This window comes from Engystomops pustulosus, chromosome 2 (assembly GCF_040894005.1).
Source record: "Engystomops pustulosus chromosome 2, aEngPut4.maternal, whole genome shotgun sequence".
Classification (NCBI taxonomy): Eukaryota; Metazoa; Chordata; class Amphibia; order Anura; family Leptodactylidae; genus Engystomops; species Engystomops pustulosus.
This window is the reverse complement of record NC_092412.1, coordinates 8815966-8842352: the sequence shown is the minus strand read 5'-3', so window position 1 is coordinate 8842352 and position 26387 is coordinate 8815966. Positions and strand designations below refer to the sequence as shown.

At 49.7% G+C, this 26387-nt stretch overlaps 1 pseudogene; it reads left to right on the top strand.

Moving 5' to 3' along the window:
* The window catches only part of LOC140116868 (uncharacterized), a 34910-nt pseudogene extending 22188 nt beyond the window's left edge, over positions 1-12722 (top strand).
* The last annotated feature ends 13665 nt before the right edge of the window (positions 12723-26387 follow it).

Here is a 26387-nt window from a genome sequence, read left to right as displayed (position 1 = left end):
CCCGACAGCTAGGGCGCGCGCGCGGCAAGTTCTGCAAATTTAAAGGCCCAGCGCGCCACTAATTGGCGCTGGTCTTTTCCCCTTTAACTATTTAACCCTGCCTCTTCCTGTTACCCTTGCCGGATCTTTGTGCCTTGCGCCCTAGAGAAAGCTGTATTTGATGCCTTGTGCTGTTCTTGAGATTTCCTGTTGTGACCCCGGTTCCGTTTCTGACTACGCTCCTTTGCCGCCTGTCCTGACCTGTTGCTACAACTCTGACTACGAACCTGTGCTGCCCGTCCTGACCTCCTGCCTGACCCCGACTACGAGATTGCCTGCCGATTCTGTACCACGACCTGGTGGTACCACGCCGCAGCAAGTCCAACCCGCTTTGCGGCGGGCTCTGGTGAAAACCGGGTGCCACTTAGACTCCGGTCCCAGGTAGTGGCTTGTGCCATCGTCCGCAGTGGTTCAGAGGATCCACAACCTCTAAGCCTGACAGTAAGATCCGGCCATGGATCCCGCTGAGGTGCCACTTCGTACTCGGCCGATTCTGGCTGCCTTCGTGGGTCAACAATCCCGAGAGATTGTCGCTCAACGCCAACAGCTGGAACAGGTTACCGCCATGCTGCAGCAGCTGCTGGCCACCCAGCAGCAACAACAGGTTCCTGAGGCCGCTCCAGTGGCTCCCGCTACCCCGGCTTCTCTTCCCGCCGCTGAACCGTGGCTACGGCTGTCTATGCCCGGGAAGTATGATGGTGATCCCAAGTCTTGCAGGGGCTTCATAACCCAGTGCTCCCTGCATATTGAGTTGATGCCGTCTCAATTCATCACGGAACGATCCAAGGTGGCCTTCATCGTCAGCCTTCTCTCTGGTAAGGCCCTGGCCTGGGCTACTCCTCTCTGGGACAGAGGCGACCCGGTCACAGACAATCTCACTGCATTTCTGGCAGAGTTCCGGTCCGTTTTTGAGGAACCTGCACGGGCCTCTTCCGCTGAGACTGCGCTGTTGAATCTCCGCCAGGGGGGCTCATCCGTGGGAGAATATGCGGTCCAGTTCCGTACCTTGGCCACGGAACTCTCCTGGAACGATGCGGCCCTGTCCGCAACCTTCAAGAAGGGACTTGCCTCTCATGTTAAAGACGCTCTGGCCGCCTGGGATCTGCCGTCTACCCTGGGTGGTCTTATCACCTTAGCCACCCGGATTGATGTGCGATTTAGAGAGCGTGCCGAGGAATTACGCCTAGAGCAACCCCAAGTTCGCCCACAACGATTTCCTCACCTGGCTCCTGCTTTTCAAAGACCGCTCCAGCCTCCTGATGTACCACCTGTGGAGGAGCCAATGGAGGTGGACAGGCTCAGACTCTCTACCCAGGAGCGTATCAGAAGGCGTCAGGGAAATCTCTGCTTCTACTGTGCCAGTCCTGAACACTTCCTGGGGTCTTGTCCTATCTGTCCCCGACCTTCGGGAAACGCCAGCACCTAGGGTTCTTGGGAGAAGCGTCCCTAGGTGTGAGCAAAGCTTCTCCACGTTTGATGATACCGGTGCTTCTCAGCGTGGGCACCGGCACCCAGATCCAGGTCTCTGCCTTCTTGGACTCAGGTTCCGCGGGGAACTTCGTGGATGCCGCCTTGGTCTCCCGGCATCACCTTCCTGTGGTCCATCTTGAAAGGCCGTTGGTCATCTCCTCCGTCAGTGGACAAATCCTTTCTGACCCGGTCCACTACCGCACCAAGCCACTGTCCGTGCAAGTCGGTGCGCTGCACAAGGAGAGACTGTCCTTTTATGTGCTTCCACGTTCCACATCCTCCATCCTGTTGGGTCTACCATGGTTGCAGTTCCACGCACCCATTCTTGACTGGAAGATGGGGGAGATCCTTCGGTGGGGACCCGATTGCCAATCTCGCTGTGTGGATTTGCCTCGTCCTGTGCCTGTTCTGGCTTCTTCTGTGACCCTTAAGGCCCTGGAGGGTCTTCCTGCATGTTATAAGGACTTTCGTGATGTCTTCTCAAAGAAGCAAGCTGAGACGTTGCCACCTCACCGTCCCTACGACTGTCCTGTGGATCTGTTGCCGGGCACTTCTCCCCCACAGGGTCGTGTGTATCCGCTCTCAGTACCAGAAACCACAGCCATGTCGGACTATATCCAAGAAAATCTGCAGAGGGGATTTATACGTAAGTCTTCCTCCCCGGCTGGTGCAGGTTTTTTCTTTGTGACCAAAAAGGACGGGTCACTTCGACCATGCATAGACTATCGCGGTCTTAACAAAATCACGGTTAAGAACCGTTATCCGTTGCCATTGGTCACTGGGTTGTTTGACCGCCTTCGTGGAGCCAAGATCTTCTCCAAATTGGATCTTCGTGGGGCTTACAACCTCATTCGTATCCGCCAAGGGGATGAATGGAAGACCGCTTTTAATACCCGTGATGGACACTTTGAGTACCTGGTGATGCCATTCGGACTCTGTAATGCACCAGCCGTCTTTCAGGAGTTCGTGAATTACATCTTTAGAGACTTGCTTTATGTCTGTGTGGTGGTCTATCTGGACGATATCCTCGTGTTTTCTCCGGACCTTGAGACCCACCAAGTCCAAGTACGGCAAGTACTCAGTCGATTAAGGACCAATCGTCTCTATGCCAAGCTCGAGAAGTGTCTGTTCCATCAGCAGAGTATTCTATTTCTCGGCTATGTCATCTCGGACAAAGGTCTCCGTATGGATCCTGCCAAGCTGTCGGCGGTTCTTCAGTGGCCTCGCCCACTGGGACTGCGCGCTATACAGCGATTTCTGGGCTTTGCGAATTATTACCGCCAGTTCATCCCACATTTCTCCTCTCTGGTGTCTCCAATTGTGGCGCTTACCAAGAATCCCCGACTCCGGCAGCTGAGGAGGCCTTTAAGAACTTAAAATCTTTGTTTGCCTCGGCTCCAGTCCTGGTGCGTCCCGATATTGAAAAGCCGTTTCATCTGGAAGTGGATGCCTCCTCGGTAGGGGCCGGAGCAGTCCTCACGCAGAAGGGCCCCAAAGGCCGCACAGTCACCTGTGGATTCTTCTCCAAGTCTTTTTCCTCCACAGAGAGGAATTACGGTATAGGAGATCGAGAATTATTGGCGATCAAGCTTGCCCTGGAAGAGTGGCGTTATCTCCTGGAGGGAGCTCGGTTTCCGGTCAGCATCTATACAGACCACAAAAACCTCCTCTATCTCCAGACTGCTCAGCGGCTCAACCCACGCCAAGCTCGCTGGTCACTCTTCTTCGCCCGGTTCAATTTTCTCATTCATTTCCGTCCGGCCGAGAAGAACATCAAGGCTGACGCCCTTTCTCGTGCCCGGATGTCATTGGGGAAGAACCGGTTCCTCGTCATGTCATCTCTCCTGACCGACTTGTACTGGCCGCGCCGGTGGATCTTCGTCTATTACCTCCTGGCAAGACATACGTACGACCTGCGCTGCGGAGGAGAATTCTGTCTTGGGGTCATTGTTCTCGTGTGGCTGGGCACCCTGCCCTCATTACCCGATTCTACTGGTGGCCAGGGATGTCCGGGATTTTGTGGGTGCCTGTACTTCCTGTGCCCGGAATAAGCCTTCACGTCTTAAGCCTGCTGGTCTTCTTCTGCCGTTGCCGATACCCAGCTGTCCATGGACTCATATTGCTATGGATTTCATCACGGATCTACCGCCTTCTTCAGGCAATACCGTCATCTGGGTGGTGACTGACCGGTTCTCTAAGATGGCCCATTTTATTCCTCTGCCAGGTTTGCCAGCTGCTCCATGCCTTGCCGACCAGTTCTTTCACCACATCTTCCGACTCCATGGACTTCCACGACACATAGTCTCTGACCGTGGAGTACAGTTTGTCTCGAAATTTTGGCGTTCTCTCTGTAGCCAACTACAGGTGAAGTTGGACTTCTCTTCCGCCTATCATCCCCAGTCGAACGGGCAGGTGGAGAGAGTTAACCAGACTTTGGGCTGCTATCTACGCCACTTTGTTTCTGCCCGTCAGGACGATTGGTCCCAACTGTTGCCTTGGGCGGAGTTCTCCTATAACTCCTTGGACTCTGCATCAGCGGGCTCCGCTCCATTTTTTGTCAACTATGGACTCCATCCTCGCCCGCCTCTGCCTCTACCCGTGGCTTCTAATGTTCCTGCTGTTGAGGAGTTGGTACAGGACTTAAAAACCATCTGGGAACAGACCCACCTTTCCTTATTACAGGCTTCTACTCAAACAAGATTTCAATCCAATAAAAGACGCAGGCCTTCCCCCTTCTTCTCTCCTGGTGACAAGGTTTGGCTGTCCTCCAAATACGTCCGGCTTAAAATTCCTGGCTACAAGCTCGGTCCTCGTTTCCTGGGTCCCTTCGAGGTAATGCATCGCATCAATCCAGTCTCCTATAAGCTGCGCCTTCCTCCCACCATGCGCATCCTGAACTCCTTCCATGTCTCCCTGCTCAAGCCTGTCATCCTGAACCGCTTTTCCCGACAGCTGTCTCCTCCTGCTCCTGTGGCCGACTCCTCTGACATCTATGAGGTAAAGGAGATCCTTGATGCCAAGACCGTAAGGGGTAAGCGGTTCTTCTTGGTTGACTGGAAGGGGTTCGGGCCGGAGGAGAGATCCTGGGAGCCTGAGGACAATATCCTGGACCAGGACCTCCTGCAGAAATTCCTCCAGCCCAGAAAAAGGGGGAGGCCGAAGGGGGGGGGGGGTACTGTCACGGGTGGTCCCGCGATCCCCGGCGCGGGTCGCGGGCTCACCCGTGCCTTTGTTCCCCTGCCAGCGCGCCGCAAGCGCTATTCACGGGTCCCGGCTCCTGTCCCGCCGGCATCGGCTCCATCCGCGGCTGCTCCGTCCCCTTCAGCTGTGCGCGCGCGTCCCCGACAGCTAGGGCGCGCGCGCGGGAAGTTCTGCAAATTTAAAGGGCCAGCGCGCCACTAATTGGCGCTGGTCTTTTCCCCTTTAACTATTTAACCCTGCCTCTTCCTGTTACCCTTGCCGGATCTTTGTGCCTTGCGTCCTAGAGAAAGCTGTATTTGATGCCTTGTGCTGTTCTTGAGATTTCCTGTTGTGACCCCGGTTCCGTTTCTGACTACGCTCGTTTGCCGCCTGTCCTGACCTGTTGCTACGACTCTGACTACGAACCTGTGTTGCCTGTCCAGACCTCCTGCCTGACCCCGACTTCGAGATTGCCTGCCGATTCTGTACCTCGACCTTGGCTGCCACTGCGGACAAGTCACGCCTGTGGAACGACCTGGTGGTACCACGCCGCAGCAAGTCCAACCCGCTTTGCGGCGGGCTCTGGTGAAAACCGGGTGCCACTTAGACTCCGGTCCCAGGTAGTGGCTTGTGCCATCGTCCGCAGTGGTTCAGAGGATCCACAACCTCTAAGCCTGACATTTATTATGTTTTATATCAGTTCTAGGGAAAGGGGGGTGATTAGAATTTGTAATATTTTATACATTTTTTTAACCTTTTTTTTCACTATTTCTTAGACCCTCTAGGGTACATTAACCCTAGAAGGTCTGATTGTTCCTACCATTCACTGAAATACAACTGTATTGCAGTATATGGCGTTTTTGCAGCCTCGGGTCTGACGAAGACCCGAGGCTGCCATAGCAACCGATCGCCTTTTGCCGATGACGTTCAGGGGAGCACCGATCTCAATAAAGATGGCGGCGCCCATGTGCTGCTATGTTATAAGCACCGACTGCGGGTGATAGTGATGGGTCTGTATGCAATATGCCCATCTCAGTCCGGATCGGAAGCTGCGCAATCGTGAAGCTTTCTGGATCTTAAATCTTCTGACAAGGATCGGAAAGGTTTAAATAATAGAACAGACCTCATGTATCTTTATTAACTTATCAACGTGATAATTATAAATGTTGGCGTATGGATCTTTCTTGGATATATTCTGCTCTCCCTATCAATTCTCTTTAGGAAACGGATTTCCAAATATCCCAATGCCCCAATTAGCTAAATGTTCCACAGTTGTTATGTGCCTCTTTTTTTTCTTTTTGTGTTTGTTACTTCTGTATTGTTCAGACCATGAATAAGAACTAAATACGATAGTTCGAAACGCGTAGGTCGCTATGCTTGGAACATGGACCGAATGCTTATTTTAAACTATATATGAAATAAACATTATGGATTTTTAAAGAAAACAAAGACAATTATTTGGATGCCCCTTTTCTTCTTTGGAATTCTGAGGAATAAGACTCCTCCTTACAGAGACTTTTCCAGTCAAGGCTCCTTGCTTTAATCCTGCTATTAGGTTTCCTGCTTGATGTGAAGGTTGGCTGCCTTACATGGTAGTAAAAGAGGAGCGGTTTTCTGTATCCCATCCTGGAAAACTTATTTTAATATTTCCCAGAATACCCTAGTGGAGCATTAATAGCTGTAAGTCTCCATAAGCCTGCAAGGCGGCATTTAATGGCAAAGTCTCCGTATGGTGCAATCTCACTTCCCAACCTGGGACATTGTACAAGGGAGGGGTCTGGGTGATGACTGTGTCATTGTGTGTGACAGGTTCCTATAAGGTGTCAGGACATCACTGTCTATTTCTCCATGGAGGAGTGGGAGTATATAGAAGGACGCAAGGATCAGTACAAGAACTTCATGACCGTGAATCGCTGCCCAGGAATGGACAGTGGCAGAGACTACATGGATGCGAGGATATTGGACATTACCATAGAGATGATCTCCTCGATAACCGGAGAGGTGAGAGTCTCCCAGGACACGGCTCTTATCTCTAGGAATAACAGCGGGAAATGACTGGAGAGGTGAAGGATTCTTAGGATCTATGTAGTGATCAGTGTCTCCCCATACACAGGATTACACAGTAGTGAAGAAGTCGTCTGGTGAGTGTGTGACCCCCCGTGTGTCAGGAGGATGGACCCAGAGCCCCATCACCGAGCCTCCACCTCATTCACTGATACATGAGCAGAAGATCCTAGAACTTACCTCCAGGATCACTGAGCTGCTGAGCGGAGAGGTGAGCGCTGCCGGGAATGCTGGGACATTGTACAATAACACAAGGGAGGTGTCTGGGTGATGACTGTGTCATTGTGGGTGTCAGGTTCCTATAAGGTGTCAGGACGTCACTGTCTATTTCTCCATGGAGGAGTGGGAGTATATAGAAGGACACAAGGACCAGTACAAGGACATCATGATGGAGGACCACCAGCCCCTCACATCACCAGGTAAGAGGAGACCTTCCTGATTATAGAGGACAGAGCAGGTGTGAGGTCACCTCCTCCATCATCTCATCATCACATATAGACAATGTATCAGTCACTGTGTATATTTCCTATAGATGGATCCAGTCAGAGAAATCCACCAGAGAGATGTCCCAGTCCTGGAGATTCCCGGGATATTACACAGGAACCAGAGAGATGTCCCGGTCCTGGAGATTCCCGAGATATTACACAGGAACCAGAGAGATGTCCCAGTCCTGGAGATTCCCGAGATATTACACAGGAACCAGAGAGATGTCCCAGTCCTGGAGATTCCCGAGATATTACACAGGAACCAGAGAGATGTCCCAGTCCTGGAGATTCCCGGGATATTAAAGAGGAACCAGAGAGATGTCCCAGTCCTGGAGATTCCCGGGATATTACACAGGAACCAGAGAGATGTCCCAGTACTCAATATTTTCATATTGTAAAGGTGGAGCCAGAGGAGAATGTCCTTGATCATCAGGTAGGTTGAGATGAGATTCAGTTGGTGGTGATCTATGAAATGTTGATGGTTGTTGTGGTCGGTCATAACTGCAAATAGCTCGACATATGACATGGAACTTGTGGCTCAGAGCAGGAGAAGTGAATAATCTTGTCCCTGGTGTCCATGAGTCTCCACCTCAGGGTCGGGTCACATCGGGTTATGCAGTAATATAACCGGAACATTGATGTTGATGTGTAAAATATTGGGATGAATGTGGATCCCGTCTCCTCCTGCAGGAGATTATTCCCCTTAGTTCCTGGTTCTGGAGGTTTCTGTCCATCACTTGGATATAAGAGAATCTCTGGAGACATTTCCTTTTTTTCTCAGGTCCTTCATGTTGGATCTTTCCAGGAAAGTTGTGGTGGAAGGAGGAGCGGAGAGGAAATCCCCTCATCAGTGACAGAGGAGGGTAAGAGCCTTTCATGTATCTTGTGGGTTATTCTTCCCTTATACACTCACCGGCCACTTTATTAGGTACACCTGTCCTACTGCTCGTTAACACTTAATTTCTAATCAGCCAATCACATGGCGGCAACTCAGTGCATTTAGGCATGTAGATATGGTCAAGACAATCTCCTGCAGTTCTCCCGAGCATCAGTATGGGGAAGAAAGGTGATTTGAGGCCTTTGAACGTGGCATGGTTGTTGGTGCCAGAAGGGCTGGTCTGAGTATTTCAGAAACTGCTGATCTACTGGGATTTTCACGCACAACCATCTCTAGGGTTTACAGAGAATGGTCCGAAAAAGAAAAAACATCCAGTGAGCGGCAGTTCTGTGGGCGGAAATGCCTTGTTGATGCCAGAGGTCAGAGGAGAATGGGCAGACTGGTTCGAGCTGATAGAAAGGCAACAGTGACTCAAATCGCCACCCGTTACAACCAAGGTAGGCAGAAGAGCATCTCTGAACGCACAGAACGTCGTACTATGAGGCAGATGGCTACAGCAGCAGAAGACCACACCGGGTGCCACTCCTTTCAGCTAAGAACAGGAAACTGAGGCTACAATTTGCACAAGCTCATCGAAATTGGACAGTAGAAGATTGGAAAAACGTTGCCTGGTCTGATGAGTCTCGATTTCTGCTGCGACATTCGGATGGTAGGGTCAGAATTTGGCATCAACAACATGAAAGCATGGATCCATCCTGCCTTGTATCAGCGGGTCAGGCTGGTGGTGGTGGTGTCATGGATCCATCCTGCCTTGTATCAGCGGTTCAGGCTGGTGGTGGTGGTGTCATGGATCCATCCTGCCTTGTATCAGCGGCTCAGGCTGGTGGTGGTGGTGTCATGGTGTCTTTGGGCCCCTTGGTACAACGCCACAGCCTACCCGAGTATTGTTGCTGACCATGTCCATCCCTTTATGAGCACAATGTACCCTGTAACATCTGATGGCTACTTTCAGCAGGATAATGCGCCATGTCATAAAGCTGGAATCATCTCAGACTGGTTTCTTGAACATGACAATGAGGTCACTGGACACAAATGGCCTCCACAGTCACCAGATCTCAATCCAATAGAGCATCTTTGGGATGTGGTGGAACGGGAGATTCGCATCATGGATGTGCAGCCGACAAATCTGCGGCAACTGTGTGATGCCATCATGTCAATATGGAGCAAAATCTCTGAGGAGCTTCCAGCACCTTGTTGTATCTATGCCACGAAGAATTGAGGCAGTTCTGAAGGCAAAAGGGGGTCCAACCCGTTACCAGCATGGTGTACCTAATAAAGTGGCCGGTGAGTGTACATTACACACTTGGGGTCGCTGTAAGTAGATGTCACTTTCTGGATTCCTTGTCTTCCTGATGGATGATTTATTCTCTTCCTTTCTGGATTACTTGCTGACCCCAGGCTGGCGAATGTAAATGTAACGCATACACAAGCGCTGTCTGTGCCTCTGCCGTTCTCGCTCCCCATCTACATTACTCTGCTGTTTTAGAAACATTTGTTATCTAAAATCCATAACGGATTACACACTGCCATAAAACCAAGTACATATAACAAACGCTCATCCTGACCCCTGACCCCTCACCTAGACGCACGGCGGACTATTACGGGTGCATGGAGAGGGCTTACTGGTAACACTCGCAACCGGTGCTAGCACCGATCGTGGTTGTTATCCTGTCCATCGCCGCAAGCAGCTTGACATGATGTCATCGGGGAGCTGCGATTGGTCGCCATGTCTCGTTTTAACCCATTCATTACAATGTGCGATTTGATCTAAAGAGACTGAAAAATTGTAAAAATTTTAAAAATGGTAGCATCGAAAACACCATCAAAAGTCGCACAAAATGACACCACACACAGCTCCGTACACCGAAGTATGAAAATGTTATTAGTGCCAGAAGTTGGCAAAAAAAAAAATACCAATTTTTTTAGTACAGGAGGTTTTAATTTTTGTAAATGTATAAAAACATTTATAGGTTTTATAATGTGTTATCCCCATAATCGTACCGACCCAAAGGATAAAGTAGACCTGTCATTGTGCCGCACAGTGAAAGCCGTAAAATCACACAATAAAAGGCGCAAATGCGTTTTTTTTTCACCAATTTCATTGGGAATTTTTTTCCCGCTTCCCAGTACACGGCATGGAATAATAAATACCGTCGCTATGAAGTGCAATTTGTTACACAGAAAACAAGCCGTCACACAGCGCTGTACATGGAAAAATAAAAAAAGTTAGATTTTTGAAAGAGGGAAATGAAAAATGGAAATGAAAAAACAAAGGGCAAGGTCGTTAAGGGGTTAGAGGGCATCTACCACCAGGATGAAAGACTGTATGCAAATGAGCCTGAGGGGCTCCATAGGTGTTAATGGAGCCTGGAACCCCTCAGGCTCATTTGCATACAGTCTTTCATCCTGGTGGTAGCCACACTTTAAATGTATACGTCTTACCTGTATTTTTTAGAAAACGAAAGTACAAGAGTTTCCCATGGACATCCCCCCTCATCTGCAGGAGAAGAAGAAGACAATCATTCTAATCCTTCCACAGAGGATGAATATCATGGTGATAAAAAGTATTCATGCCCGGAATGTAAAAAGCATTTCACCCAGAAATCAAGTCTTCTTGTCCATCAGAGAACTCACACAGGGGAGAAGCCATTTCCATGTACTGAATGTGGAATGTCTTTTATCCAGACATCACACCTTGTTAGACATCAGAGAACTCACACAGGGGAGAAGCCATTTTCATGCAGTGAATGTGGAAAAAGTTTTACCCAGACATCAGTTCTTGTGAGACATCAGAGAATTCACACAGGGCTGAAGCCATTCTCATGTACTAAATGTGGAAAATGCTTCAATTGGAAATCAAGTCTTGTTGTACATGAGAGAACACACACAGGAGAGACACCATTTCCATGTAGTGAATGTGGGAAATGCTTCGATTGGAAATCAGAGCTTGTTATACATCAGAGAACTCACACAGGGGAAAAACCATTTCCATGCAGTGAGTGTGGAAAATGTTTCAGTCGGAAATCAAGTCTTGTTATACATCAGAGAAGTCACACCGGGGAGAAGACATTTTTATGTACTGAATGTGGGAAATGTTTTATGCATAGTTTAAGTTATTTGGAACATCTGAGAACTCACACAGGGGAGAAACCATTATTGTGTACTGAATGTGGTAAATGTTTTAACAAAAAATCTAATTTTGTTAGACATAAGAGAATTCACAGCGGAGAGAAACCGTTTTCATGTCGACAATGTGGAAAATGTTTTACTCTGAAATCAGGTCTCGCTAAACATGAGATAATTCATACAGGGGAGAAGCCATTTTCATGTACAGAATGTGGGAAAAGTTTTAGTCAAAAATCAGATCTTGGTAGACATCAAAAAAGTCACACGGGGGAGAAGTCATTTTCATGTACTGAATGTGGGAAATGTTATACTCAGAAACCGTCTCTTATTAGCCATCAGAGAACTCACACAGGAGAGAAGCCATTCTCATGTAATGAATGTGGGAAACGCTTCATTTGGAAGTCAGGTCTTGTAAAACACCAGAGAATTCACACAGGGGAGAAACCTTTTTCATGTAGTGAGTGTGGAAAATGTTTTATTCATAAACAATCTCTTGTTTTTCATCAGAAAATCCACACTGGGTAGAAGCCATTGTCATGTGGACATGTGGTCAGTGAATGTGGACATTTTTTAGTGATAACTGGAGTCTTGTCATACACCGGAGAACTCACACAGGGGAGAAGCCATGTTAATTTACATAGTTCAAGAAATATGACCCAATAGTCAGATTTCCATCCTTGGGTTGACTTCTGCTGTTGTCTACAGAAGATAAGACGTCTTGGTGCTCAGATATATAATATCCTGTTCCTGATTATTGTCCGGTAGAAATGTAGTAACGATCAGGGAACAAATAGTTTCTTAGGTGTGGGCTATACCACTGATGGCAACCGGAAGTACAAATTGTATATAAGGAGACTGAACGTTATTTCGGTTGGGCACATGACGGGAGAACCAGGAGCTGATCCAGGAGGTAGTAGAGTAGTGCCAAGTAGTTTGGAGATGCCGGACTTGGAGAAGACCGATACGTCTGCATAAGAGGTTCAGTCCAAGGCCTTCATGGTGCTCCATATAGAATTAAAGGGCTATTCCCATGAAGACAAGATTCTTAAATATACTCAGGATAACAAAATAACACATTCTCTAATTTAATGTTAACAAAAATGCAGCTATAATTCCAACCTGTCTCTATCGGTCCTGGTGTTTACATGGTCGGGCAGATTCCTCTCCATAAATAGCTTCTCCTGTACTGCAGAGGGAGGGGCAGGAGGCAGAGAGCAATACAGACACAGGTACTTCCTGCCCCGCAGCAGCTCTATAGACAAGATAAGCTCTTGATCCAAGGGGAGGAGGGCATAGCAGTGCTGACTGTATGTTTTATTCTCACAGACTGTAAGTTCTTGTGATCAGGACCCTCCCTACTATTGTTCCATGTGAATGTTTGTACTCTGTAATGTAATATTATATTTGTATATGTCACCTATGATTTATAAAGCTACAAAATATGATGGCTCTATATAAATAAAGATCATTATTTATTATTATTAGGTGAGATAGCAGAGCTGAGTGTGTCATTGTGTCTTATGTCCATCTCATGACTCCCATCTGTTTCATCTCTCTTTTTCAATGTAGACTGTTTAGAAGCTAAATAAAAGTGTAGATAAAACCTGTACCCTGATAATCCAGGCACATTGTTACCCACACTCTGGAATCTTATACTGATCGATCCGGTCCCGACTGAGCCTTTGTCGGAGCACTTCATAAAGAGAGACTGTCTTTCTACATGCTACCTTGGTCCATGTCTTCCCTCCTGTTGGGTCTTCCGTAGTTGCTGCTCAACGCCCCTGTTCTTAACTGGAAGACGGGGGATATTCTTTGTTGGGGACCAGATTGCCAGTCTCGCTGTATGGTGGTTCCTCATCCTGTACCTGTCTTGGTCTCTTCTATGGTCTCCAAGCCTCTGGAGGGTCTCCTAGCTTGCTATCAAGATTTTGCGGATGTCATCTAAAGGAAGCAAGCACAGACTTTGCCACCGCACCTATGACTGCCCTGTTGACTTGCTGACGGGCATGTCTCCTCCATGGGGTCGGGTGTACTCCCTGTCGGTTCCCAAAACCACAGCAATGCCGACTTACAACAAAGAGAACCTGTAGAGGGGATTCATATGTAAATCTTCTCCAGCCAGTGCAGGGTTCTTCTTTGTGACCAAAAAGGATGGGTCACTCTGTCCATGTATAGACTACTGCGGTCTTAACAAGTTTACCTTTAAGAAGTGCTATCCTGTACTCTGAACCCCTCTCCATTATTCTGTATTGCACCAGCCATCTTTCAAGAATTTGTCAACGACATCTTCAGAGACTTGCTATATCTATCTTACTCGATCTATTTTGACGATATCCTGGTGTTCTCTATAGACCATGAATGTCATCGGTCCCACGTACGGCAAGTCCTCAGTCATTTAAGAGCCAATCGCCTCTACGCCAAACTTGAGAAATGCCAGTTCCATCAGAAGAGTCTTCCCTTCCCCGGGTACATTCTCTCTGACAGAGACCTACAGATGGATCCAGCCAAGTTGTCTGCAGTTCTTCAATGGCCACGCCCTGTAGGACTCTGTGCAATACAAAGATTCCTGGGCCAATCCCCAACTCTGGAAGCTGAAGAAGCCTTCTCTAAATTAAAATCAGCTTTTGCCTCAGCCCCAGTTCTCCCACGGCCTGATACAGAGAAGGCTTTCCCCCCAGGAAGTTGATGCCTCCTCAGTAGCTGGGGTGGTACTCACCCAGAAAGGGCCCTAACGCTGAACTCTCACTTGCGGGTTTTTTCTCGAAGACTTTCTCCTCCACAGAGAGGAATTATTCTATAGAGGACCGAGAATTTTTTACGATTGAACTTTCCCTTGAAGAGTGGCGCTATCTCCTGGAGGGAGGTCATTTCCCGGTCTGCATGTTCACAGATTACTATGAATCTCCGCTCAGCAACTCAACCCACTACAAGATCGCTGACCACTCTTCTTTTGCTGTGTGGCTGGGCACCACGGGGTGCAGCGCTGTTGCCCTCATTTCCCGTTTCTAGTGGTGGCCAGATCTAGTCAAGGGTGTATGGGACTTCGTGGGCTCCTGCAATTACGGTGCCCGAAATAAGCCATGTAGTCTGAAACCTGCTGATACCCAGCTGCCCGTGGACTCACGTGGCTATGGACTTCATCACGGACCTTCCGCCTTCCTCTGGCAGTACCGTCATCTGGGTGGTAACTGACCGGTTTTCCAAAATGTCATATTTTATTCCTCTGCCAGGTCTGCCGTCTGCTCCACGCCTTACCAGCCAGTTCTTCCATTACATCTTCCGACTCCATAGACTTCCCCAGCACATCGTTTCTGATCGGGGGTTGAGTTTGTCTCTAATTTCTGGGCTGCTATCTCCGTCATTTTGTTTCTGCCAATGTTGCAATGGGCAGAGTTTTTTGATGACTCTCTGGATTCAGCATCTGTTGGCTCTTCTCCATTCTTCATCAATTATGGACTGCACCCATGCCCTCCTCTTCCTCTACCTGTGTCCTCGGACGTTTCTGCACTTGAGGTGTTGGTACAGGATCTGAAGTCCATTAGGGAGCAGACTCGCCTGTCCTTGCTACAGGCTTCTGCTCGAACCAAGCTCCAGGCTGATATGAAATGCAGGCCTCTTCCTATCTTCTCTCCAGGTGATAAAGTCTGGTGATATGTCTGGCTAAAGATCCCTGGCTACAAACTTGCTACTCATTTCCTGGGTTCTTTCGAGGTGCTGAGGCACATCAATTCGGTAACCTACAAGCTGCTCCTTCCTCCCTCCCATGTGCATCCCGAACTCCTACCATCTCTACTCAAGCCAGTTATGCTGAACTTCTTCTCTCGGCAAGTGCCTCCTCCTGCTCCTGTAGAAATTCCTCCAGCCTAGGAAGAGAGGGAGGCCAAGGGGGGGGGGGTCACTAATGCTCCCGCGACCTATGTCTAGGGTCACTGGCTCACCCATGCTCCTCTGTGTGCCCCAGCACTGCGCTGCTCCTACTCACCCATCCTTGTTCCTGCTTCCGGTCCGGCGGCCATGTGCGCACGTCCCCGTCTCCTAGGGCGCTTGCACAGCGGCTTCAGAAGGCTTCAGATTAATATATATGGAGCCTGGAGCCCCTCAGACTCATTTGCATAGAGTCTTTAATGTAGATGCCCTAAAGTGTGTAGAATTGTTGTACTATAGAACAATGAAGATCCTTTTGGACACACAGAACACCTTTTGTATTAAAGCTTTCACTTTCATTTTGGTCCCTGTATGCTTTGCAGACTCATAGCTTGGTAAAGTGTTTGCTGCGTGACTGCTAGAGTACTGAGTGTGCATGTCTAGTGGTGTGACAAGGTGTCTGCTAGAGGGCTGAGCGTGCATGTCTAGTGGTGTGACAAGGTGTTTGCTAGAGGGCTGAGCGTGCATGTCTGGAGGTGTGACAAGGTGTCTGCTAGAGAGCTGAGCGTGCATGTCTGGAGGTGTGACAAGGTGTCTGCTAGAGGGCTGAGCGTGCATGTCTGGAGGTGTGACAAGGTGTCTGCTAGAGGGCTGAGCGTGCATGTCTGGAGGTGTGACAAGGTGTCTGCTAGAGAGCTAAGCGTGCTTGTCTGGAGGTGTGACAAGGTATCTGCTAGAGAGCTGAGTGTGCATGTCTAGCGGTGTAACAAGGTGTCTGCTAGAGAGCTGAGTGTGCATGTCTAGTGGTGTGACCAGGTGTCTGCTAGAGAGCTGAGTGTGCATGTCTGGAGGTGTGACAAGGTGTCTGCTAGAGGGCTGAGCGTGCATGTCTGGAGGTGTGACAAGGTGTCTGCTAGAGGGCTGAGCGTGCATGTCTGGAGGTGTGACAAGGTGTCTGCTAGAGGGCTGAGCGTGCATGTCTGGAGGTGTGACAAGGTGTCTGCTAGAGAGCTGAGCGTGCTTGTCTGGAGGTGTGACAAGGTATCTGCTAGCGTACTGAGCGTTAATGTCTAGTGGTGTGACAAGGTGACTGCGTGAGGGCTGAGCGTGCATGTCTAGAGGTGTGACCAGCCGAATTCTAGAAAGCTGAGCGTGCATGTCTAGTGGTGTGACGAGGTGACTGCATTAGCTGTGATTTATGCTCAATTTGTGTCCTGAGTGAAAGGTGAGCGCAACATTGAGTGGGCTAAATTAACCCCTACAGTGGCACCCCAAGTCACAGGAGGAGGCAGCACGTCATTCATCTGATAAAGACACTAATAATTTAGCACTGGGTGGTTTCCTGGGGGCCACCAGTGGCACCGATCTAGCTGATAGCGGCAGCAGTACCAGGGGTCCGGGGACCACCATGCTGTGACTCTAGTCAGGCCGACAGCTCATGAGCACCAATAACTTGTAGGTATCAGAGAGGTTCCTGTCATCAGCGTCTTCTACAATCATCTCCTGTACATTTGTAGTCACCGCCTGAGAGAACAAAGGACCGAGGACTGATCCCTGAGGAACCTGACAGTGAGAGGAGCCAGGAGATCCAGAGGAGGAGACCTTGAGAGAGCGGCTACAGAGATAGGAGGAAACCGGGAGACTGCTGGGAAGAATGCAAATACGTTTTCCAAGGTGTTAAATGGAAAACAGTGCCTCCTTTAGCTACCTTGAAAGGAAGAACCCTTACACCAAGTATGGCCTACAAGAAGTCTAATAACATGATGTGGGATTAAGCCAATATATACTACAGGGGGTTGGCTGTATACTACAGGGGGCAGGCTATATACTACAGGGGGCAGGATATATACTACAGGGGGCCGCTATATAATACAGGGGGCTGGCAGGCTATATACTACAGGAGCTGGCAGCCTATACACTACAGGGGGCTGGCTATATACTACAGGGGGTCGGCAGGCTATATACTACAGGGGGCTGGCAGGCTATATACCACAGTGGGCTGGCTAGCTATATACTACAGGGGGGCTGGCTATATACTACAGGGGGTCGGCAGGCTATATACTACAGGGGGCTGGCAGGCTATATACCACAGTGGGCTGGCTAGCTATATACTACAGGGGGGCTGGCTATATACTATAGGGGGCTGGCAGGCTATATACTACAGGGGGCAGGTTATATACTACAGGGGGCTGACAGGCTATATACTACAGGGGGCAGGCTATATACTACAGGGGGCTGGCTATATACTATAGGGGGCTGGCAGGCTATATACTATAGGGGACTGGCTATATACTACAGGGGGCTGGCTGAGGGTTCTGTATCTATAGAAGATTGTTTTTGGTGCTTTCCCCATGTAACACATTTAGTTTTCTGTTAGTTTTTATGCAGCAGTTTTTGCTATATTACTGTTTTTATGCACTAAACATCAGATGATGTAGAACCGGCATTGCCTCGCTGTTATCTGCCGGAAGCTGGCACTACATGGGACACACAGCTTGGGAGAGCATAGTCTGTACAGTCATGGCCACAAGTGATGGCACCTCTGAGGTATTTCTCCCAGAAAATTATTACAATTCCACACATTTTGTTAGACATTGGTTTATTTTCATTCTGAGCTTTTGAAAAACAGATAAACAGGCTGGATAAAATTGTTGGTACTTTTTGGAAATTGTACTTGCCTACAGGGTCTTCTCTTTTCCTCGCTGCTGCAAAAATTTATCGCTGGGGCATATTTATCAAGCTGTCTGAAAGTCAGATTATTTTTAGTTGCTCATGGCAACGAATCACAGCTCTGCTTTCATTTTACCAGTGCTCACGAATATTTTAAAGGGGAGCTGTGACTGGTTGGCCAGGGGAACTAGAAATATTCTGACTTTCAGAAGTTTGATAAATCTGCCCCTATGTGTCACACGTCTCCTGGTGCTGTAGGATAAGCATCAAGTTCCCAGTTCAGACAGTGATTATTCTAAACTGATGACATATTATTGCTTACATAGAGAGTCGGTCGGAGAATCAGCTCCTCTGAAGATCTTACTGTATCGCATGGTCCGACTGACCACCGAAACGCCCATTTCAGTGCAGAATTTTGTGTTGCATCTGGTATAGTGCAGCGTGTGACCCTCCTCTAGGTGTAGAGGATGCCCCCTGTCTATGGTGATGGTAGAACCTCCTCTCCTCTAGGTGTAGAGGATGCCCCCTGTCTATGGTGATGGTAGAACCTCCTCTCCTCTAGGTGTAGAGGATGCTCCCTGGCTATGGTGATGGTAGAACCTCCTCTCCTCTAGGTGTAGAGGACGCCCCCTGTCTATGGTGATGGTAGAACCACCTCTTCTCTAGGTGTAGAGGATGCCCCCTGTCTATGGTGATGGAAGAACCACCTCTAATCTAGGTGTAGAGGATGCCCCCTGTCTATGGTGATGATAGAACCTCCTCTCCTCTAGGTGTAGAGGACGCCCCCTGTCTATGGTGATGGTAGAACCACCTCTTCTCTAGGTGTAGAGGATGTCCCCTGTCTATGGTGATGGAAGAACCACCTCTAATCTAGGTGTAGAGGATGTCCCCTGTCTATAGTGATGGTAGAACCTCCTCTCCTCTAGGTGCAGAGGATGCCCCTGTCTATGATGATGGTAGAATCTCCTCTCCTCTAGGTGTAGATGATGCCCCCTGTCTATGGTGATGGTAGAACCTCCTCTCCTCTAGGTGTAGAGGATGCCCCCTGTCTATGGTGATGGTAGAACCTCCTCTCCTCTAGGTGTAGAGGATGTCCCCTGTCTATGGTGATGGTAGAACCTCCTCTCCTCTAGGTGTAGAGGATGTCCACTGTCTATGGTGATGGTAGAACCTCCTCTCCTCTAGGTGTAGAGGATGCCCCCTGTCTATGGTGATGGTAGAACCTCCTCTCCTCTAGGTGTCGAGGATGCCCCCTGTCTATGGTGATGGTAGAACCTCCTCTCCTCTAGGTGTAGAGGATGCCCCCTGTCTATGGTGATGGAAGAACCACCTCTAATCTAGGTGTAGAGGATGTCCCCTGTCTATAGTGATGGTAGAACCTCCTCTCCTCTAGGTGTAGAGGATGTCCCCTGTCTATAGTGATGGTAGAACCTCCTCTCCTCTAGGTGCAGAGGATGCCCCTGTCTATGGTGATGGTAGAATCTCCTCTCCTCTAGGTGTAGATGATGCCCCCTGTCTATGGTGATGGTAGAACCTCCTCTCCTCTAGGTGTAGAGGATGCTCCCTGTCTATGGTGATGGTAGAACCTCCTCTCCTCTAGGTGTAGAGGATGTCCCCTGTCTATGGTGATGGTAGAACCTCCTCTCCTCTAGGTGTAGAGGATGCCCCCTATCTATAGTGATGGTAGAACCTCCTCTCCTCTAGGTGTAGAGGATGTCCCCTGTCTATGGTGATGGTAGAACCTCCTCTCCTCTAGGTGTAGAGGATGCCCCCTGTCTGTGGTGAAGATAGAACCTCCACTCCTCTAGGTGTAGAGGATATCCCCTGTCTATGGTGATGGTAGAACCGCCTCTCCTCTAGGTGTAGAGGATGCCCCCTGTCTTTGGTGATGATAGAACCTCCACTCCTCTAGGTGTAGAGGATATCCCCCGTCTATGGTGATGGTAGAACCTCCTCTCCTCTAGGTGTAGAGGCTGCCCCCTGTCTATGGTGATGGTAGAACCTCCTCTCCTCTAGGTATAGAGGATGCCCCCTGTCTATGGTGATGGTAGAAACTTCTCTTCTCTAGGTGTAGAGGATGCCCCCTGTCTATGGTGATGGTAGAACCTCCTCTCCTCTAGGTGTAGAGGATGTCCCCTGTCTATGGTGATGGTAGAACCTCCTCTCCTCTAGGTGTAGAGGATGCCCCCTGTCAATGGTGATGGTAGAACCTCCTCTCCTCTAGGTGTAGAGGATGCCCCCTGTCTATGGTGATGGTAGAACCTCCTCTCCTCTAGGTGTAGAGGATGTCCCCTGGCTATGGTGATGATAGAACCTCCTCTCCTCTAGTTGTAAAGGATGCCTCCTGTCTATGGTGATGGTAGAACCTCATCTCTTCTAGGTGTAGAGGATGCCCCCTGTCTATGGTGATGGTAGAACCTCCTCTCCTCTAGGTGTAGAGGATGCCCCCGGTCTATGGTGATGGTAGAACCTCCTCTCCTCTAGGTGTAGAGGATGCCCCCTGTCTATGGTGATGGTAGAACCTCCTCTCCTCTAGGTGTAGAGGATGTCCCCTGGCTATGGTGATGATAGAACCTCCTCTCCTCTAGGTGTAAAGGATGCCTCCTGTCTATGGTGATGGTAGAACCTCCTCTCCTCTAGGTGTAGAGGATGCCCCCTGTCTATGGTGATGGTAGAACCTCCTCTCCTCTAGGTGTAGAGGATGCCCCCTGTCTATGGTGATGGTAGAACCTCCTCTCCTCTAGGTGTAGAGGATGCCCCCGGTCTATGGTGATGGTAGAACCTCCTCTCCTCTAGGTGTAGCGGATGTCCCCTGTCTATGGTGATTGTAGAACCTCCGCTCCTCTAGGCATAGAGGATGCCCCCTGGCTATAGTGATGGTAGAATCACCTCTCCTCTAGGTGTAGAGGATGCCCCCTGGCTATGGTTATGGTAGAATCACCTCTCCTCTAGGTGTAGAGGATGTCCCCTGGCTATGGTTATGGTAGAATCACCTCTCCTCTAGGTGTAGAGGATGTCCCTTGTCTATAGTGATGGTAGATCCTCCTCTCCTCTAGGTGTAGAGGATGCCCCCTGTCTATGTTTATGGTAGAGTCTCCTCTAGGTGTAGAGGATGCCCCCTGTCTACGGTGATGGTAGAGCCTGCTCACCTTAGGTGTAGAGGATGTCCACTGTCTATGGTGATGGTAGAGCCATGTCTCCTTAGGTGTTGAGGATGCCCCCTGTCTATGGTGATGGTAGAACCTCCTCTCCTCTAGGTGTAGAGGATGCCCCCTGTCTATGGTGATGGTAGAACTGCCTCTTCTCTAGGTGTAGAGGATGCCTCTTGGCTATGGTGATGGTAGAACCACCTCTCCTCTAGGTGTAGAGGATGCCCATTGTCTATAGTGATGGTAGCGCCTCCTCTCCTCTAGGTGTAGAGGATGCCCCCTGTCTATGTTTATGGTAGAGCCTCCTCACCTCTAGGTGTGGAGGATGCCCCCTGTCTACGGTGATGGTAGAGCCTCGTCTCCTTAGGTGTAGGGGATATCCCCTGTCTATGGTGATAGTAGAACGGCCTCTTCTCTAGGTGTAGAGGATGCCCCCTGGCTATGGTGATGGTAGAATCTCCTCTCCTCCAGGTGTAGAGGATGCCCCCTGTCTATGGTGATGGTAGAACCACCTCTCCTCTAGGTGTAGAGGATGTCCCCTGGCTATGGTAATGGTAGAACCACCTCTCCTCTAGGTGTAGAGGATGCCCCCTGGCTATGGTGACCGTAGAACTGCCTCTTCTCTAGGTGTAGAGGTGCCTCTTGGCTATGGTGATGGTAGAGCATCCTCTCCTCTAGGTGTACAGTGGGCAGGCTATATACTACAGGGGGCTGGCAGGCTATATACTACAGGGGGCTGTCAGGCTATATAGTACAGGGGGCTGGCAGGCTATATAGCACAGGGGCTGGCTATATACTACAGGGGGCTGGCTATATACTATAGGGGGCTGGCTGAGGGTTCTGTATCTATGGAAGATTGTTTTTGGTGCTTTCCCCATGTAACACATTTAGTTTTCTGTTAGTTTTTATGCAGCAGTTTTTGCTATATTACTGTTTTTATGCACTAAACATCAGATGATGTATAACAAGGCCGGCATTGCCTCGCTGTTATCTGCCGGAAGCTGGCACTACAGGGGACACACAGCTTGGGAGAGCATAGTCTGCACAGTCATGGCCACAAGTGATGGCACCTCTGAGGTATTTCTCCCAGAAAATTATTACAATTCCACACATTTTGTTAGACATTGGTTTATTTTCATTCTGAGCTTTTGAAAAACAGATAAACAGGCTGGATAAAATTGTTGGTACTTTTTGGAAATTGTACTTGCCCACAGGGTCTTCTCTTTTCCTCGCTGCTGCCTCTGCTGCTGTGAAAATTTATCGCTGGGGCATATTTATCAAGCTGTCTGAAAGTCAGATTATTTTTAGTTGCTCATGGCAACGAATCACAGCTCTGCTTTCATTTTACCTGTGCTCACGAATATTTTAAAGGGGAGCTGTGACTGGTTGGCCAGGGGAACTAGAAATATTCTGACTTTCAGAAGTTTGATAAATCTGCCCCTATGTGTCACACGTCTCCTGGTGCTGTAGGATAAGCATCAAGCTCCTCTGGTGGTCTTACTGTATCGCATGGTCCGACTGACCACCGAAACGCCCATTTCAGTGCAGAATTTTGTGTTGCATCTGGTATAGTGCAGCGTGTGACCCTCCTCTAGGTGTAGAGGATGTCCCCTGTCTATGGTGATGGTAGAACCGCCTCTCCTCTAGGTGTAGAGGATGCCCCCTGTCTATGGTGATGGTAGAACCTCCTCTCCTCTAGGTGTAGAGGAAGCCCCCTGTCTGTGGTGATGATAGAACCTCCACTCCTGTAGGTGTAGAGGATATCCCCTGTCTATGGTGATGGTAGAACCGCCTCTCCTCTAGGTGTAGAGGATGCCCCCTGTCTATGGTGATGGTAGAACCTCCTCTCCTCTAGGTGTAGAGGATGTCCCCTGTCTATGGTGATGGTAGAACCTCCTCTCCTCTAGGTGTAGAGGATGCCCCCTGTCTGTGGTGATGATAGAACCTCCACTCCTCTAGGTGTAGAGGATATCCCCTGTCTATGGTGATGGTAGAACCGCCTCTCCTCTAGGTGTAGAGGATGCCCCCTGTCTGTGGTGATGATAGAACCTCCACTCCTCTAGGTGTAGAGGATGCCCCCTGTCTATGGTGATGGTAGAACCTCCTCTCCTCTAGGTGTAGAGGATGTCCCCCGTCTATGGTGATGGTAGAACCTCCTCTCCTCTAGGTGTAGAGGCTGCCCCCTGTCTATGGTGATGGTAGAACCTCCTCTCCTCTAGGTATAGAGGATGCCCCCTGTCTATGGTGATGGTAGAAACTTCTCTTCTCTAGGTGTAGAGGATGCCCCCTGTCTATGGTGATGGTAGAACCTCCTCTCCTCTAGGTGTAGAGGATGTCCCCTGTCTATGGTGATGGTAGAACCTCCTCTCCTCTAGGTGTAGAGGATGCCCCCTGTCTATGGTGATGGTAGAACCTCCTCTCCTCTAGGTGTAGAGGATGCCCCCTGTCTATGGTGATGGTAGAACCTCCTCTCCTCTAGGTGTAGAGGAAGCCCCCTGTCTGTGGTGATGATAGAACCTCCACTCCTGTAGGTGTAGAGGATATCCCCTGTCTATGGTGATGGTAGAACAGCCTCTCCTCTAGGTGTAGAGGATGCCCCCTGTCTATAGTGATGGTAGAACCTCCTCTCCTCTAGGTGTAGAGGATGTCCCCTGTCTATGGTGATGGTAGAACCTCCTCTCCTCTAGGTGTAGAGGATGCCCCCTGTCTGTGGTGATGATAGAACCTCCACTCCTCTAGGTGTAGAGGATATCCCCTGTCTATGGTGATGGTAGAACCGCCTCTCCTCTAGGTGTAGAGGATGCCCCCTGTCTGTGGTGATGATAGAACCTCCACTCCTCTAGGTGTAGAGGATATCCCCCGTCTATGGTGATGGTAGAACCTCCTCTCCTCTAGGTGTAGAGGCTGCCCCCTGTCTATGGTGATGGTAGAACCTCCTCTCCTCTAGGTATAGAGGATGCCCCCTGTCTATGGTGATGGTAGAAACTTCTCTTCTCTAGGTGTAGAGGATGCCCCCTGTCTATGGTGATGGTAGAACCTCCTCTCCTCTAGGTGTAGAGGATGTCCCCTGTCTATGGTGATGGTAGAACCTCCTCTCCTCTAGGTGTAGAGGATGCCCCCTGTCTATGGTGATGGTAGAACCTCCTCTCCTCTAGGTGTAGAGGATGCCCCCTGTCTATGGTGATGGTAGAACCTCCTCTCCTCTAGGTGTAGAGGAAGCCCCCTGTCTGTGGTGATGATAGAACCTCCACTCCTGTAGGTGTAGAGGATATCCCCTGTCTATGGTGATGGTAGAACAGCCTCTCCTCTAGGTGTAGAGGATGCCCCCTGTCTATAGTGATGGTAGAACCTCCTCTCCTCTAGGTGTAGAGGATGTCCCCTGTCTATGGTGATGGTAGAACCTCCTCTCCTCTAGGTGTAGAGGATGCCCCCTGTCTGTGGTGATGATAGAACCTCCACTCCTCTAGGTGTAGAGGATATCCCCTGTCTATGGTGATGGTAGAACCGCCTCTCCTCTAGGTGTAGAGGATGCCCCCTGTCTGTGGTGATGATAGAACCTCCACTCCTCTAGGTGTAGAGGATATCCCCCGTCTATGGTGATGGTAGAACCTCCTCTCCTCTAGGTGTAGAGGCTGCCCCCTGTCTATGGTGATGGTAGAACCTCCTCTCCTCTAGGTATAGAGGATGCCCCCTGTCTATGGTGATGGTAGAAACTTCTCTTCTCTAGGTGTAGAGGATGCCCCCTGTCTATGGTGATGGTAGAACCTCCTCTCCTCTAGGTGTAGAGGATGTCCCCTGTCTATGGTGATGGTAGAACCTCCTCTCCTCTAGGTGTAGAGGATGCCCCCTGTCAATGGTGATGGTAGAACCTCCTCTCCTCTAGGTGTAGAGGATGCCCCCTGTCTATGGTGATGGTAGAACCTCCTCTCCTCTAGGTGTAGAGGATGTCCCCTGGCTATGGTGATGATAGAACCTCCTCTCCTCTAGTTGTAAAGGATGCCTCCTGTCTATGGTGATGGTAGAACCTCATCTCTTCTAGGTGTAGAGGATGCCCCCTGTCTATGGTGATGGTAGAACCTCCTCTCCTCTAGGTGTAGAGGATGCCCCCGGTCTATGGTGATGGTAGAACCTCCTCTCCTCTAGGTGTAGAGGATGCCCCCTGTCTATGGTGATGGTAGAACCTCCTCTCCTCTAGGTGTAGAGGATGTCCCCTGGCTATGGTGATGATAGAACCTCCTCTCCTCTAGGTGTAAAGGATGCCTCCTGTCTATGGTGATGGTAGAACCTCCTCTCCTCTAGGTGTAGAGGATGCCCCCTGTCTATGGTGATGGTAGAACCTCCTCTCCTCTAGGTGTAGAGGATGCCCCCTGTCTATGGTGATGGTAGAACCTCCTCTCCTCTAGGTGTAGAGGATGCCCCCGGTCTATGGTGATGGTAGAACCTCCTCTCCTCTAGGTGTAGCGGATGTCCCCTGTCTATGGTGATTGTAGAACCTCCGCTCCTCTAGGCATAGAGGATGCCCCCTGGCTATAGTGATGGTAGAATCACCTCTCCTCTAGGTGTAGAGGATGCCCCCTGGCTATGGTTATGGTAGAATCACCTCTCCTCTAGGTGTAGAGGATGTCCCCTGGCTATGGTTATGGTAGAATCACCTCTCCTCTAGGTGTAGAGGATGTCCCTTGTCTATAGTGATGGTAGATCCTCCTCTCCTCTAGGTGTAGAGGATGCCCCCTGTCTATGTTTATGGTAGAGTCTCCTCTAGGTGTAGAGGATGCCCCCTGTCTACGGTGATGGTAGAGCCTGCTCACCTTAGGTGTAGAGGATGTCCACTGTCTATGGTGATGGTAGAGCCATGTCTCCTTAGGTGTTGAGGATGCCCCCTGTCTATGGTGATGGTAGAACCTCCTCTCCTCTAGGTGTAGAGGATGCCCCCTGTCTATGGTGATGGTAGAACTGCCTCTTCTCTAGGTGTAGCGGATGCCTCTTGGCTATGGTGATGGTAGAACCACCTCTCCTCTAGGTGTAGAGGATGCCCATTGTCTATAGTGATGGTAGCGCCTCCTCTCCTCTAGGTGTAGAGGATGCCCCCTGTCTATGTTTATGGTAGAGCCTCCTCACCTCTAGGTGTGGAGGATGCCCCCTGTCTACGGTGATAGTAGAGCCTCGTCTCCTTAGGTGTAGGGGATATCCCCTGTCTATGGTGATAGTAGAACGGCCTCTTCTCTAGGTGTAGAGGATGCCCCCTGGCTATGGTGATGGTAGAATCACCTCTCCTCTAGGTGTAGAGGATGCCCCCTGGCTATGGTGACCGTAGAACTGCCTCTTCTCTAGGTGTAGAGGTGCCTCTTGGCTATGGTGATGGTAGAGCATCCTCTCCTCTAGGTGTACAGTGGGCAGGCTATATACTACAGGGGGCTGGCAGGCTATATACTACAGGGGGCT